The 12,645-nt window shown below is 48.5% G+C and overlaps 1 protein-coding gene across 2 annotated transcripts in view; it reads right to left on the bottom strand.

Moving 5' to 3' along the window:
• The window catches only part of LOC142774655 (uncharacterized), a 102,807-nt gene that overhangs the window by 33,940 nt on the left and 56,222 nt on the right, over positions 1 to 12,645 (bottom strand). The gene's annotated exons all lie outside the window — the stretch shown is intronic.

Here is a 12,645-nt window from a genome sequence, read left to right as displayed (position 1 = left end):
ATAATTGTATGTGTCGATTACCTCACGCGCTACTGCGAGACGGCGGCCATACCAACCGCAACTGCCAGCGACGTCTCTGTGTTCCTGCTGCAGCACGTTATCCTCCGACATGGCCCACCTCAGGTGATCATCAGTGATCGTGGGCGACAATTTACGGCAGACATAGTAGAAGAGCTGCTTCGATTGAGTGAGTCCCGCCTTCGTCGCTCGTCGCCATACCATCCGCACACAAATGGGCTCACGGAGCGTACCAACCGAACAATTGTAAACATGCTCTCTATGTATGTGGCATCCGATCACAAGAACTGGGATGACGTGTTACCATTTATAACGTACGCGTTCAATACCGCTAAGCACGAGACAACAGGCTATAGCCCCTTTTTCTTGATGTACGCACGACCGCCACGGTACACACTCGACACAGTTTTGCCATTCTCGGCGCACGAGAACCTCTCAGTCACCGAAATCCTCTGCCTTGCAGAAGAAGCGCGTCGTATTGCTCGTCTACGCACTTTGGCATCACAGGAAAAATCGAAGGTACGCTATGACGTCCGCCACCGGCCTGTAACTTACCACCCAGGCGACTTAGTGTGGCTGTGGACTCCGGTACGAAGACGCGGGTTATGCCAAAAGTTCTTGGCCACATACGACGGACCGTTTGTCGTTCTCGACAAAATCACGGAAGTCACATACACAATAGCTCGCCTCACGAGAAGTGGTAGAAGAGCCGCTAAAACCCAAGTAGTCCATGTCGCTCGACTAAAGTTGTACACACCAAGGTGAATCGGTTACCTCGCCCGGCGGGCTTCGTCTGCGAGGGGAGGAATGTTACGCATGCCTTGGAAGAAAAAGAAGATGGGTGAACATGCTGACTGCCCCAAGAGCTGGAGGAAGAAAAGAAGACGACGAGACTGCGATCATCAGCCTGTTGGCCGCTCCGGCGCTTCTCTTCGCGACCAAAATAAACGGCCCCCTTCAGCCGTATACGTCCTGGTCCTCCTTGTGCGTAACAATATGATGGAAAGATGCGAGATGGTGGTACTTGCCGTACTGCTTGAATAGGTGGACGAACGGACACACAGACAGATGCATGGACGGACGCACGGATGGCTGCACCGATGGATGGACGCATGGACGGACGCAGGGGCGGATGCATGGACGAACGCAGGGACGGACGCACAGATGGGCGTGCGGACGCACGAACAGACGCACGCACGGACGGGCGGATGGACGCACGGGCGGCCGCACAGACGCACGCATGGATGGACAAAAGCAAGAACGAATGGACGGACGGAAGCTTCGCCCCGCTATCCATCATTCACTCCGTGGATATGCTGCCATTTTTTACCGCGAATCACGGCGAGTCTATAATCGGCCCCCGTTTCCCATGCGTTCGCATTCTTGCGCTTTCAGCGTCCTGCAGACGCCACCCGTGTTCGAGCGTTCATAAAGCTAATTTATCTTACCGAGAAGGGGTAGACGCCACAGCTATAAAGTCTTGCTTACTATGCCTGCAAAGAATACTATCAGTCAGTAGAAATCATAATTGTCCCCATCATGATCCACTGCAGAGCGAAGGGGTCTCTGTGTTTAGATAAAGTGCTTAGCGATTTAGACTTCTTGGTACTCTGCTATGGGAGAGCGTAAGGCCGTAGCGTGTGCCTCACATTGGATGAGGCTCGTGTTTAGGAAGAGCTTTCAACGATTAATAGTGCATAGTACTACACTATGGGAGAACATAAAGCCATCCCAACTACGAGCCAAAGCAAGACGAATCAGGATCACTATGTGTGTAGAAGAAGTGGTTAACAATTTTGAGTACCTGGTACTCTACTATAAGAAAGCATAAAGCCTTTCCGGTGATGCACTGCACCCGACCATTGGCGGAAAGCAGTGCGTTTAGAAGAAGTGGTTAACGATTTACAGTACTTGGTACTCTACTATGGGAGAGCTGAAAGCCGTCCCACGTGCCGGAAAGTTCAGCCGCACAATTAATGCATTTGTGTTTAGAAAAAGTGGTCAACAATTTCGAGTACTAAGTACTCGACTATGGGAGAGCCTAAAGCCGTCCCAGAACTAGAACAAGCAGTGATGATCGCTTTTATGGGGGGGGGGGTGTAAAAAGAGGGTAACGATTTAGAGTACTTGGTACTCAACTATGGGAGAGCATAAAGCCGTCCCGACCTGTGGGGTAAGCACACTTGCTTTACAACCATCATCATGGCTATGCGGGGAAAACGTAAGACTGCATGATGTTAGCACGCTCTACATCAAAGGGCCCCCCATGTTTGCTCTGGTGTCTCTCTGGTTTTGTCAGCATATCTAAAGCTAGGGATAACACCAGCCGTCATCGCAAATCGCTAGCTGAGGTATCATTTAGGTGTTCTTGATATCGTTTAGGTGTTCTTGATATTACCTGATTGATATACTATCAATCAGGTAAAAGAGAAATGCTCAGAGTATAACCAACCACTATACATAGCCTTCATAGATTACGAGAAGGCGTTTGATTCAGTAGAAATATCAGCCGTCATGCAAACACTGCGGAATCAGGGTGTAGATGAAGTATATATAAACATTCTGGAAGAAATCTGCAGGGGATCAACTGCTACCATAGTGCTTCATAAAGAAGGCAACAGAATACCAATCAAGAAGGGTGTAAGGCAGGGGGACACAATTTCCCCAATGCTATTTACCGCGTGCTTACAGGGGGTTTTCAGAAGCCTAGAATGGGAACAGTTAGGGATAAGAGTCAATGGAGAATACCTTAGTAACCTGCGCTTCGCCGATGACATTGCATTGCTGAGTAACTCGGGGGACGAATTGCAACTAATGATTACGGAGTTAGACAAGGAGAGCAGAAAGGTGGGTCTTAAAATTAATCTGCAGAAAACGAAAGTAATGTACAACAACCTCGGCGAGGAGCAGCGCTTCGAGATGGGTAATAGTGCACTTGAAGTTGTAAAAGACTATGTCTACTTAGGGCAGGTAATAACCGCAGAGCCGAACCACGAGATTGAAGTAACTAGAAGAATAAGAATGGGGTGGAGCACATTCGGCAAGCACTCTCAAATTATGACAGGTAGACTGCCACTATCCCTCAAGAGGAAGGTATATAACAGCTGTATCTTGCCGGTACTTAGCTACGGAGCAGAAACCTGGAGACTTACAAAGAGGGTTCAGCTTAAATTGAGGACGACGCAGCGAGCAATGGAAAGAAAAATGGTAGGTGTAACCTTAAGAGAAAAGAAGAGAGCAGAGTGGATTAGGGAACAAACGGGGGTTAAGGATATCATAGCTGAAATCAAGAAGAAGAAATGGACATGGGCAGGGCATGTAGCGCGTAGACAGGATAACCGCTGGTCATTAAGGGTAACTGACTGGATTCCCAGAGAAGGGAAGCGGGTTAGGGGGAGACAGAAGGTTAGGTGGGCAGATGAGATTAAGAAGTTTGCGGGTATAAATTGGCAGCAGCAAGCACAGGACCGGGTTAACTGGCGGAACATGGGAGAGGCCTTTGTCCTGCAGTGGACGTAGTCAGGCTGATGATGATGATGATGATGATGATATCGTTTAATCTAACATCAATAAAAGCAGAGTTTGGAGCATGCGTATTTGTAAATGTTGTGAGAGTGATTTAAAAACTACAAGAGAAAGCATTTTGAAAGATTCCAGGCTGTGATTAGACACCGGATCCAAACGTTTCAGCTTGGCTGATTAACAATGGTCGCGCGTGGGCAGTGATTTTCCACAGACGATACTATTTTCGGGGATACTTGAGCGCAGTAATTTTGTTTTGTCTGTATGTGCATTTTTCCGTCTGTCAGTCGCACGATTGAGCCACCCGACCGAAGTCTAAGCACTTGCTCAACCCCAAGCCCTCTTGAACTGGTGGCATCAGTTCATACTTGTGAACATTGTCGGTCGAAGAGCAAATATTACGCGTATCCGAGGCTCAGCATCAGTGCGTACGCGTTAGGTGATCGTGTTCCTTAAATAGAAAATACATAAATACGTGATGATAAAGACCCTAGTGTTGCTAACGTTGTGCTGAAAATGCGACGCTATGCACGAAAAGGACGGCCGGCAGAAGACTTTCGTCTTCCGACATTTGCAGCGAAGTGCGCAAATGCGCAGTCATTCTTTTTTTTTTTATTTCATCGCTCCATATAACTCGTTGCCATCCCGTTTTTCTGATTCCTCTGTATCCCCCCCGTATCACTCCGACCGGTCCCCTGTTGGCTCATTTCTCTAGCCTAATGTCACCCATAAAATATGGGCTGCCCTCGTTTGTTCTCCGTCTATTATATACTGCAGTGGAAGCATAACCACCTCTACTGTATGATGAGTGACAGTTTCGAGCCTTCGCTTTTGTATTCCTCGCAGCATGACAAGTGTCTTGCTCTAGTTTCTACCTTTTTTCTTTAATCCTTGGAAACGTAAAACCATCACAGTACACCCACATGGGCACATCCCAGCTTTTCAACAATCGTTGAGTTTCGAAAAAAAAAATCCTTAAATAAGAAATTTGCGTTTGGTGCGCGCAAACCACGCTCCCTTTTGCATCTATGTCGACCCTCAGCGCTCCAGTTTGCGCACTACACACTCCAGCAGCTCTTTGTTCCAGGCGCGCCTCAGTGAACCACAGTGAAAAAAATCCCCGCCGGTGCCGCGTCCCAGAACTGTCATGGCGGCATTCGACGTAGACAACCGCCACCGTATAGCGCCCGCTCCTCCTATACTCAAGGTTTCTGCGCGTTTGTCGTTGTTTCTTTGGATGGCTGTACGAATGAGCGTTCCGTCGTGCACTTCGAATTTTCGAGCAACACCGCGACGAGACGACAAACGAATCTCCGCGAAAAGAAACAAAACGGAGAACTGTTTCTTAGATGAAGAACAAACAAATCCAATTGTTTGCTCGCGCGTGCGTGCCCTCAAGAATGTAGCGGAACCACGAAAGTAATAATAATCGGAGTGGCGGTGATGACACGTATCCTGCCCCGCCGCGGTGGTCTAGTGGCTAAGGTACTCGGCTGCTGACCCGCAGGGCGCGGGTTCGAATCCCGGCTGCGGCGGCTGCATTTCCGATGGAGGCGGAAATGTTGTAGGCCCGTGTGCTCAGATTTGGGTGCACGTTAAAGAACCCCAGGTGGTCAAAATTTCCGGAGCACTCCACTACGGCGTCTCTCATAATCATATCGTGGTTTTGGGACGTTAAACCCCACAAATGAATCAATCAATCAATCAATGACACGTATCGGTTAGGCACGCCTTTCCGTTGAGAAAACAAGCATTGGCTGACTTGGTCACGACTTGGAGGGCAAGAGAACGATAGCCTCTGTGGAGGCCTTGTTATAACGGGTAAATATATGTCGTCGTGACGGGGCGAACGGAAACGGGGGTGCAATTGTGAGCTGCACTGAGGGCAGATGTGTGAAAATCGCAACGTTACATTACCATCAAACTGGTTATTGGAAGGAAGGAAGGAAGCAACAAAAGGGACAAGGCAGGGAGGTCAACCAGAAAATCAACCGGTCAACAGGTTGGCTACCCTACACTGGAGGATTGAGTTAGGGGACAAGAAGGCTCAGAAAGAGGGAAGAGAAGGAAAAGAAAAAGGGAGCGACTGACAGTAATTTCACTGCAGCGGGCAACAAGAATGTCTCGTTGTGTACCCCTCGATGTATACAACGGCAATCCGCCTTTTCCATTATCCTGTGCTGCCCTCCGGCGTTTTGGTGGCGTTTTAGTAGGGAGAACTGGCATTGCTATAACGGTGACCTCCGAGACCTGAAGGCGTTTCGCGTCACTTCTCCTCGCAGAAGGCTGCCAGAAGCATCGTGAAAACAGGCGCAGTGATTCGAAGCGAGTGTATTCAAGCATCCTCCTCAGCGATTGCGAGGCATTGTGTTCTGCAAAAGAGAGTGTAACAGGTATTGCAAGTACCCCCCTGCGGTGTACCGGTGGTTACGGCGGTGGACTGCTGATTCGAAGGTCGCGGGATCCAATCCCTGTCGTTGCGCCCTAATTTAGATGGAGGGGAAACGCTAGGGGCCTGTCTGCTTAAATTTAAGTGCCTGTTAAAGAACTCCAGGTGGTCGAAACTTACAATGTCCTCCTCTACTACGGTGTCCCTCGTTATCATATCGATATTTCCGTACTTTAAACACTATATTATTATTATTATTATTATTATTATTATTATTATTATTATTATTATTATTATTATTGCACGTAGTTTATTTTTGCCCTAAGCTTTCGTAGACATTACACAACTAGAGCACTCAGACGGATTGTTCTGGCAATATATATCTACAAAAAAAAAGTGTGAGAGCAATAGCTGCAGTTCAACAGGGAATGTCGAGATACAGAGAAGAACCGATAAGAATCTACAAAATGCCGTGCCGTGTTCTTTCAAGAGAGCCTGTCAGTAAACCGAGGCTGGTGCATCATCCTAAGCTGCAATCATTCCCTTCTTCCACTTTCTCTATCACACGCACGAGCGCTCACTGAGCTGATTCACAGTGTACTTCTTAAAACGTATATCCTAAGAGGCGGAATGGACGGCTAATCGTGAAATTCTTCCTCGCTTCACCTGCAGTGCTCCTTGGACAAACTGAATTTCCGACTGAAACAAACAGAAACCCCACAAAATCCCACTGGCTTGCCTGGCAAGCATGTACGTACGCGCATACAACTTTACACACCGTCATACGAAAGAGAACAACAACACAAAAAAAATTGAGGAGAGACGCACAACGCCTCACTGACCTCGAAGGCGCAGCAGCCCTTCGATAAGCGATATCGACGGGGTTCAAGCTCGCTCAACCACAACCGACCCCATCGCCGTGTGCGAGCCGTCTTCGGGTGATGTAGCTCGAAGCGCGGAGTGCGTGGAAGAATATGGCGCATGCTGAACGATAGACCACCCATGTGGAGCGTACGGTGCTGACCAGGCGTTAAGGGCCGATGCTGCTCTTCTTTCTTCTTTTAGATGCGGAGCATCTAATACTCGAGGCTTGTAGTGCGGCGCCGTCCGCAAGCTTCCTCCTCCTTCTTCCACCATCTGTGCATCCCTTCCTCCTCTACACACCGCGTGCGCTTCTCCTCTTCACGAAAATTCGCTAGCTGTATAATGTAGCGCGCATGTGCCGTCACGCTTCGAGAACATCGGCAGCTGACGCGCGCGCATGCGCCGTCGCGCTTCGAGAACATCGGCAGCTGACGCGCGCGCATGCGCCGTTGCGCTTCTCCCCCTTCTCGAACATTCGACAGCTGACAGTGCATGCGCCGTCGCGCTGTATATATACTCAAGGTCGGCGCTCGCTCGCTCAGTTGCCGCTCGTCGGTTGGTTTGTACGGCGCGTCGACGTCCAAGGTCGCGGTGAAATGAATTCCAACGAATCCACAAACACAATGATCGACGTCCCTTCGACCAGCGCCGCTTTTTCGCATACGTGTGTACGTGTTCACTCATTTAACACCCCCTCCTACAACCACGTTAACCAATTAAGCCATCGACCCAAGTAAGTCGCAATTTAACACCCCATTTCACAACCACGTTAACCAATTTAGCCATCGACCCAAGTAAGTCGCACTTTAACACCCCGTTAACCAATTATATGCTCCGCATCCTCCTCAGTGTTCCCCCGAGGGAAGCTGCGGGCAATTTTTTTTGTTCACGGTGTTCAGGAACGAGTGGCGAGAAGTCACGAGGACTTCTATGCCTGACACGACACCTTGGAGTTTTTTGAAAGCTAACTTGAGGGGACGCTGGTGCTGCCATCGTTCAGCCACCGTGGAAATGATTGACAGTACGCAAATTTGCCGAGTCTTCGCGTTTGCGGCTTGCGACACACTTCTGGCTTTGTTTGTTGCTTTGTTTTGGTTTTGTTTCGTATAAGAGATCGAACCACTGTGATCTTCGCGACTCGAGTCGAATCGGTGACACTAAAAGGTTCGGGTTGTGAAGTGCAATTGCTAAACCTTTGCTGTTTGTTCTCTCGCGAAGAAGTGGCTTCAAGCCGCGCGAAGCCAAATGGAGCCTAAAAAACGAATATAAGACTAATTCGTGTACTACCAATCATTCCCATGCTGACTGAAGAGCTGTGCGTTGCAGTTCCCGTAGACACTAGCCCCTAGAGTTCCCTCTATAGTACACTTATAGGAAATCATATGGATAACACAGTGGCATAAACCACTCCCCCCCTTTCCATCTATCTTTTGAAAATTATCTGCGCCCTTGTAGTTTCGTACTGCCTCGGGGATCAGAAGCACTGCATGTTTGCTGCGCCTTACGTGGTTTCGCAGGGCCTCCGGGATCGGCACACTTTTATTCGAGCGCCAATGTCTTGCGACGACGCCATCATGATTCGTCATAGTGACGTGACAATGAAGTCTAAAATTTTGGCAACCTGTGACACTGTGATGACGTCATCTGGTGATTTCATCACATCATGATGATCTTTCGCACCACTCTTGTAGACTCGGACTCTCACTACTCGAGTTTGGTGGAACATTTAAGGCCTTCGCCTTCATAAACACAATAGTTTTTTTTAATTAGAGCCAGACAAAAGATTGATCATATGGTCATCCTATTTGAAGTAAGCCGACGGCAAGTGCAACCAAGGTCCTGATTGGAGGCACTTACGATCTGTAATTTGCACTAATTTATTGACAGCTTCATTCTTCTTTCCTCCCGCAGACGTGTGACTTGAAATTGTTAACATGTAAAAAAAAAACGGAAGCATAGGAAAGTGTCGTAGACAATACAATGAATTGTCTTGTATACCTCTTTTCCTTTTACCTCTGTCCATTTTTTAAAGCTCAGCTAATTTTCAAGTCGCACCTGATGACGTAAAGGAGAAAGCACCGAACACAATTCATCGTAACTTTGAACACAACGTACAATGGACACCGACTTCACAGTCGATGCGCGACATGTAGTAAATATATACACTATTAGTGATTAGGACTCTACATAAGAATACGTGCATAGCGAAAATATCGTACATGTCACGCCGTGCCAGCGGACTTAAAACGCGAGCAGTTACACCCAGGCCAGTCGTTCGACAATGCACATCCGGAATGCAGCGACAGACAACAAGGAAACAATCGGGACACATCCGGAATACAGAAGCAGCCTACGCGTGAGACCGCAGTCTTGTTTACTCCGAAGAGGACGCAATAAAACATGGGTACGCGGATCTTGGAGAACAATTACGTCGTGACGCACACCGTATAAGTGACTTGGGACGCCCACAAGAGTGGCCCCCCGCAAGTAGCTCATAAAAAGAGAAAAACTTTGTACGATTGCGAACGAGGAAAAAGAAATCGCACGACACCTGGTGTTTCACACAAACTTAAAACGACTCGGCTGTTCGAAATCCGAGAATCTGCAGGCTCGTTCGAATGAGTCGGCGTAAAAGCGGAAGAGAGTCGTGCACGCGTGTATTCGAGTCTGATGGCGATGCTTACAACAGTCTTTGTTTTCTTGTTTATTTGACGATGACAGTGCTCATTCGTCCAGCCAATCAGTTTTGTTAATGAGCGTCAGGAAGATTAATCGTTATAAAAGCGACGTCCAAACTTTCTAAATTATCAGATGACTCAATTACTGGACTGAGATTGATATAAGATACTGTTTCTGTTACAACATCCGGTACATTGCTTTAGCCAGCGTTCGTTCAGCGGTATCCGACGCCAACCAACTAGCCAGTGCTTGTTAGCCAGCGTTCATTCGGCGGTATTCAACACCGACCAACTAGTCAGTGCCGGTTGTATCTGAGTAAACATATAGTAGTTCAATTTGAACAGTAGTAAGACACCTTCCAATGCAGGTTTGTTGGGTGGGGTATAGTGGGAGAGCTGGTCCCGGAAATGTCTCTATATGTTAGAACAATACGCGCGCACACGCACGCAAGCCCACACGCACGCGTGTAATTTTTCGCTTCAGTCCTTGTAGTTTCGTACATTGAACAAATTTTCCGTTTTATACGACACCGAGACACTAACGCAGTAGCGGACACTATGGAGAGTCGGCCTTCTGGAGAGTAATTTCATTAGCACAATAATACACGCATATCAATCTCATCCACGGTACATCTCTTTAGCACCCTCCCCGAGGTGCTCTGTTCTCAGGGGGGCAAGCGAGAAGTGGTCAGTAATTACTGTGCCTGCGTAGAAACTGATTGCGTGCACTTAAAAGATGTGCCCTCCGTTAAAATTTGCATTTAATTTTTTTTTTTTGGGGGGGGGGGGAAGGTGACGAGGGGCGATTTGTCAGTGCAACGACCGTCAATAAACTTTGTCTTCGTTTCCTTCATCCTGTGTCTCCCAATTTCGAAACATGTGGGTAGGCTTGTACAGCGCGATAAAATGCAGCAACCTACCTCTTAGTCAAAACATGTCGTCGCATTTAGGGTAGGCTCTCGCGGCAGAAATCGGAACTGCCACTGTACAGGCCCAAGCGCAGGAGCCCCAAACCGAGAGGGTGGAAGCCATTAGAGGATATCGACATACTCTTATAGGACAGGTGAGGGCAGCTTGATTCCCAGGATGGACTCCCTCCGGGTTCTCGGTATGACCATCCAGTCGAACGGCTCCAATAGCCTGACGTTTACGAGTCTCGCCAGAAAGACTGACAATGCCATCAGACTAATAAGAAGGGTCGCCAACAGGCAACTAGCACTTGGAGAAGATAACCTCGTAAGGTTAGTGCACACCTTTCTAATGTGCCATTTCACCTACGTTGCAGCCATGCACAACTGGCAGAGGTCGGAGCGTGATAAGCACAACACGTTAAGGAGAAAAGCCACCAAGAGAGCTCTCGGGCTTCCCATTTGCACAAGGTTGGACAGACTGTGCCGTCTCGGCACGCACAACAAGCTGGAAGAAATTGCAGAGGCACAGGAGAGGGCGCCATCAGCCAGGATGTTTACCACGCGTTCCGGTAGAAACATCCTGCGGGAACTGGCCGAGATTCCACCGATAGTGGTCAATTCTCGCTTCTGCAGCATTCTTCGTCAACACCAAGAACAAACTGCCGTTGTCCTCATTCCAAGAAACGTCCACCGGGAGCATAAAGAAGGTAGAAGACGGGCCAGGGCAAAGGCTCTATTACAAAGTACTCAGGAACATGCCAGGCACTACTCCTTCGTTGATGCGGCACGATATCCAGAGGGGAAGGCGTATGCGGCAGCGAGCATCAACCACGAGGAGAGTATCACCAACTCGACTGTGGTCCGGACCACGGTGGCTGAAGCAGCAGAGCAAGAGGCGATTGCGTTCACCTTGCTGGATAACAGGAGGTCCACAATTTACAAGGACTCGAGATCGGCGGTCCGAGCATTTACCAAGGGAACAATATCGGGATCAGCTTTGCGAATTCCTCGGGACAAAGACATGGAGCCACGCACACTCGTTTGGTTCCCAGCTCATATGGTACGCATTGAGGGAGCCCCACCCAATCTCAACGAGTCGGCCCACATAGCTGCGCGAGGACTAGTAAACCGCGTAGCTAACGGGGGCGTGGCGCTGATGTTCTGGAGAACCGTGATACTCCCATCTCGTATAACCAACTCACCAAATAGTTTTACCTGGCGCGGAGACGATACCCTCCTCCACACAGTAAATTAAGCAGACCTCTGGCTCTGACACTCAGGCTTCTTCAGGTCGGGGCGTATACCCTAACACCGCGCTGTCGAACAAACTTTGTCCCGAAATACAGCCATCTAATAATACATGTTCCTTCTGCGGCGATATAGCTAACTTAGAGCATATGCTCTGGCGATGCCCCGCGTTACACTGTGGGGAAATAATCTCGCCGTCCAAATGAGAGGTTGCTATTACAATCTCCGGACTTAAACGACAGTTATGGGCAGTCCACCGGGCCCGCGACGCAGCAGAGAGACATGGTCTTCCTGTCCCTGCGTGGGAGCGTCGCGCAACGTGCTAAAGCGCGTTCCAAAGGACCAAATAAAGCTCATCCATCCATCCGTCCATCGCTCAAAAACTGGCCGCGAGAAAAAGAACACCCTGGCTCAGCCATCTTCGCTCACAAAGACAAACAAAGAAATAATAAACACCGCAAAACACACACACAAAAAGAAAAAAGAAAACATAGAAGTCACGAGAACTCCTTACAATGACAGAGAGCTGGCTTTTGAAAAAGCGCTCAAAATTTGGCGTGCGTCTTCGGGTTGTCCTACGCGCGGGACAGAAACTGGTTTACATAAACGCAGTGCGCCTGGGTAAACCGGGCAAATCTACGCAACCTGTTTTCGCATCGCGGGCAGTCTGATGAACCATACGCATTAGGAGCTCCATGAAAAAGCGTCAGAGCACGATAATATTCACTGGCCGAAAATAAACAAGGGCTAAAACGTAATTGGTGTTAGCGTAGGAATAGTTGTTATACGTTCAGCGTGCTTGAATGCATAACGCGTACTTTTCTTTCTGTATTTGGGACGTATGCTTATTAATATAACTCTTGCACAATGCGGTAAGAAGCCTGTAAGGGGCTATAAATGAATAAATAAATGAATAACTGAATAAACCGAGTCAATGGAATATGTTAAGATGCCCTCCGGTATTTATTTAACCGACTGCATTTCGCGCTACCCTATGCCATAAGAATGCAGCTGG

The sequence above is a fragment of the Rhipicephalus microplus genome, chromosome 10, assembly GCF_043290135.1.
Source record: "Rhipicephalus microplus isolate Deutch F79 chromosome 10, USDA_Rmic, whole genome shotgun sequence".
Lineage (NCBI taxonomy): Eukaryota > Metazoa > Arthropoda > Arachnida > Ixodida > Ixodidae > Rhipicephalus > Rhipicephalus microplus.
The sequence above is the reverse complement of the archived record's forward strand: the minus strand, read 5'-3'. Positions and strand labels throughout refer to the sequence as shown.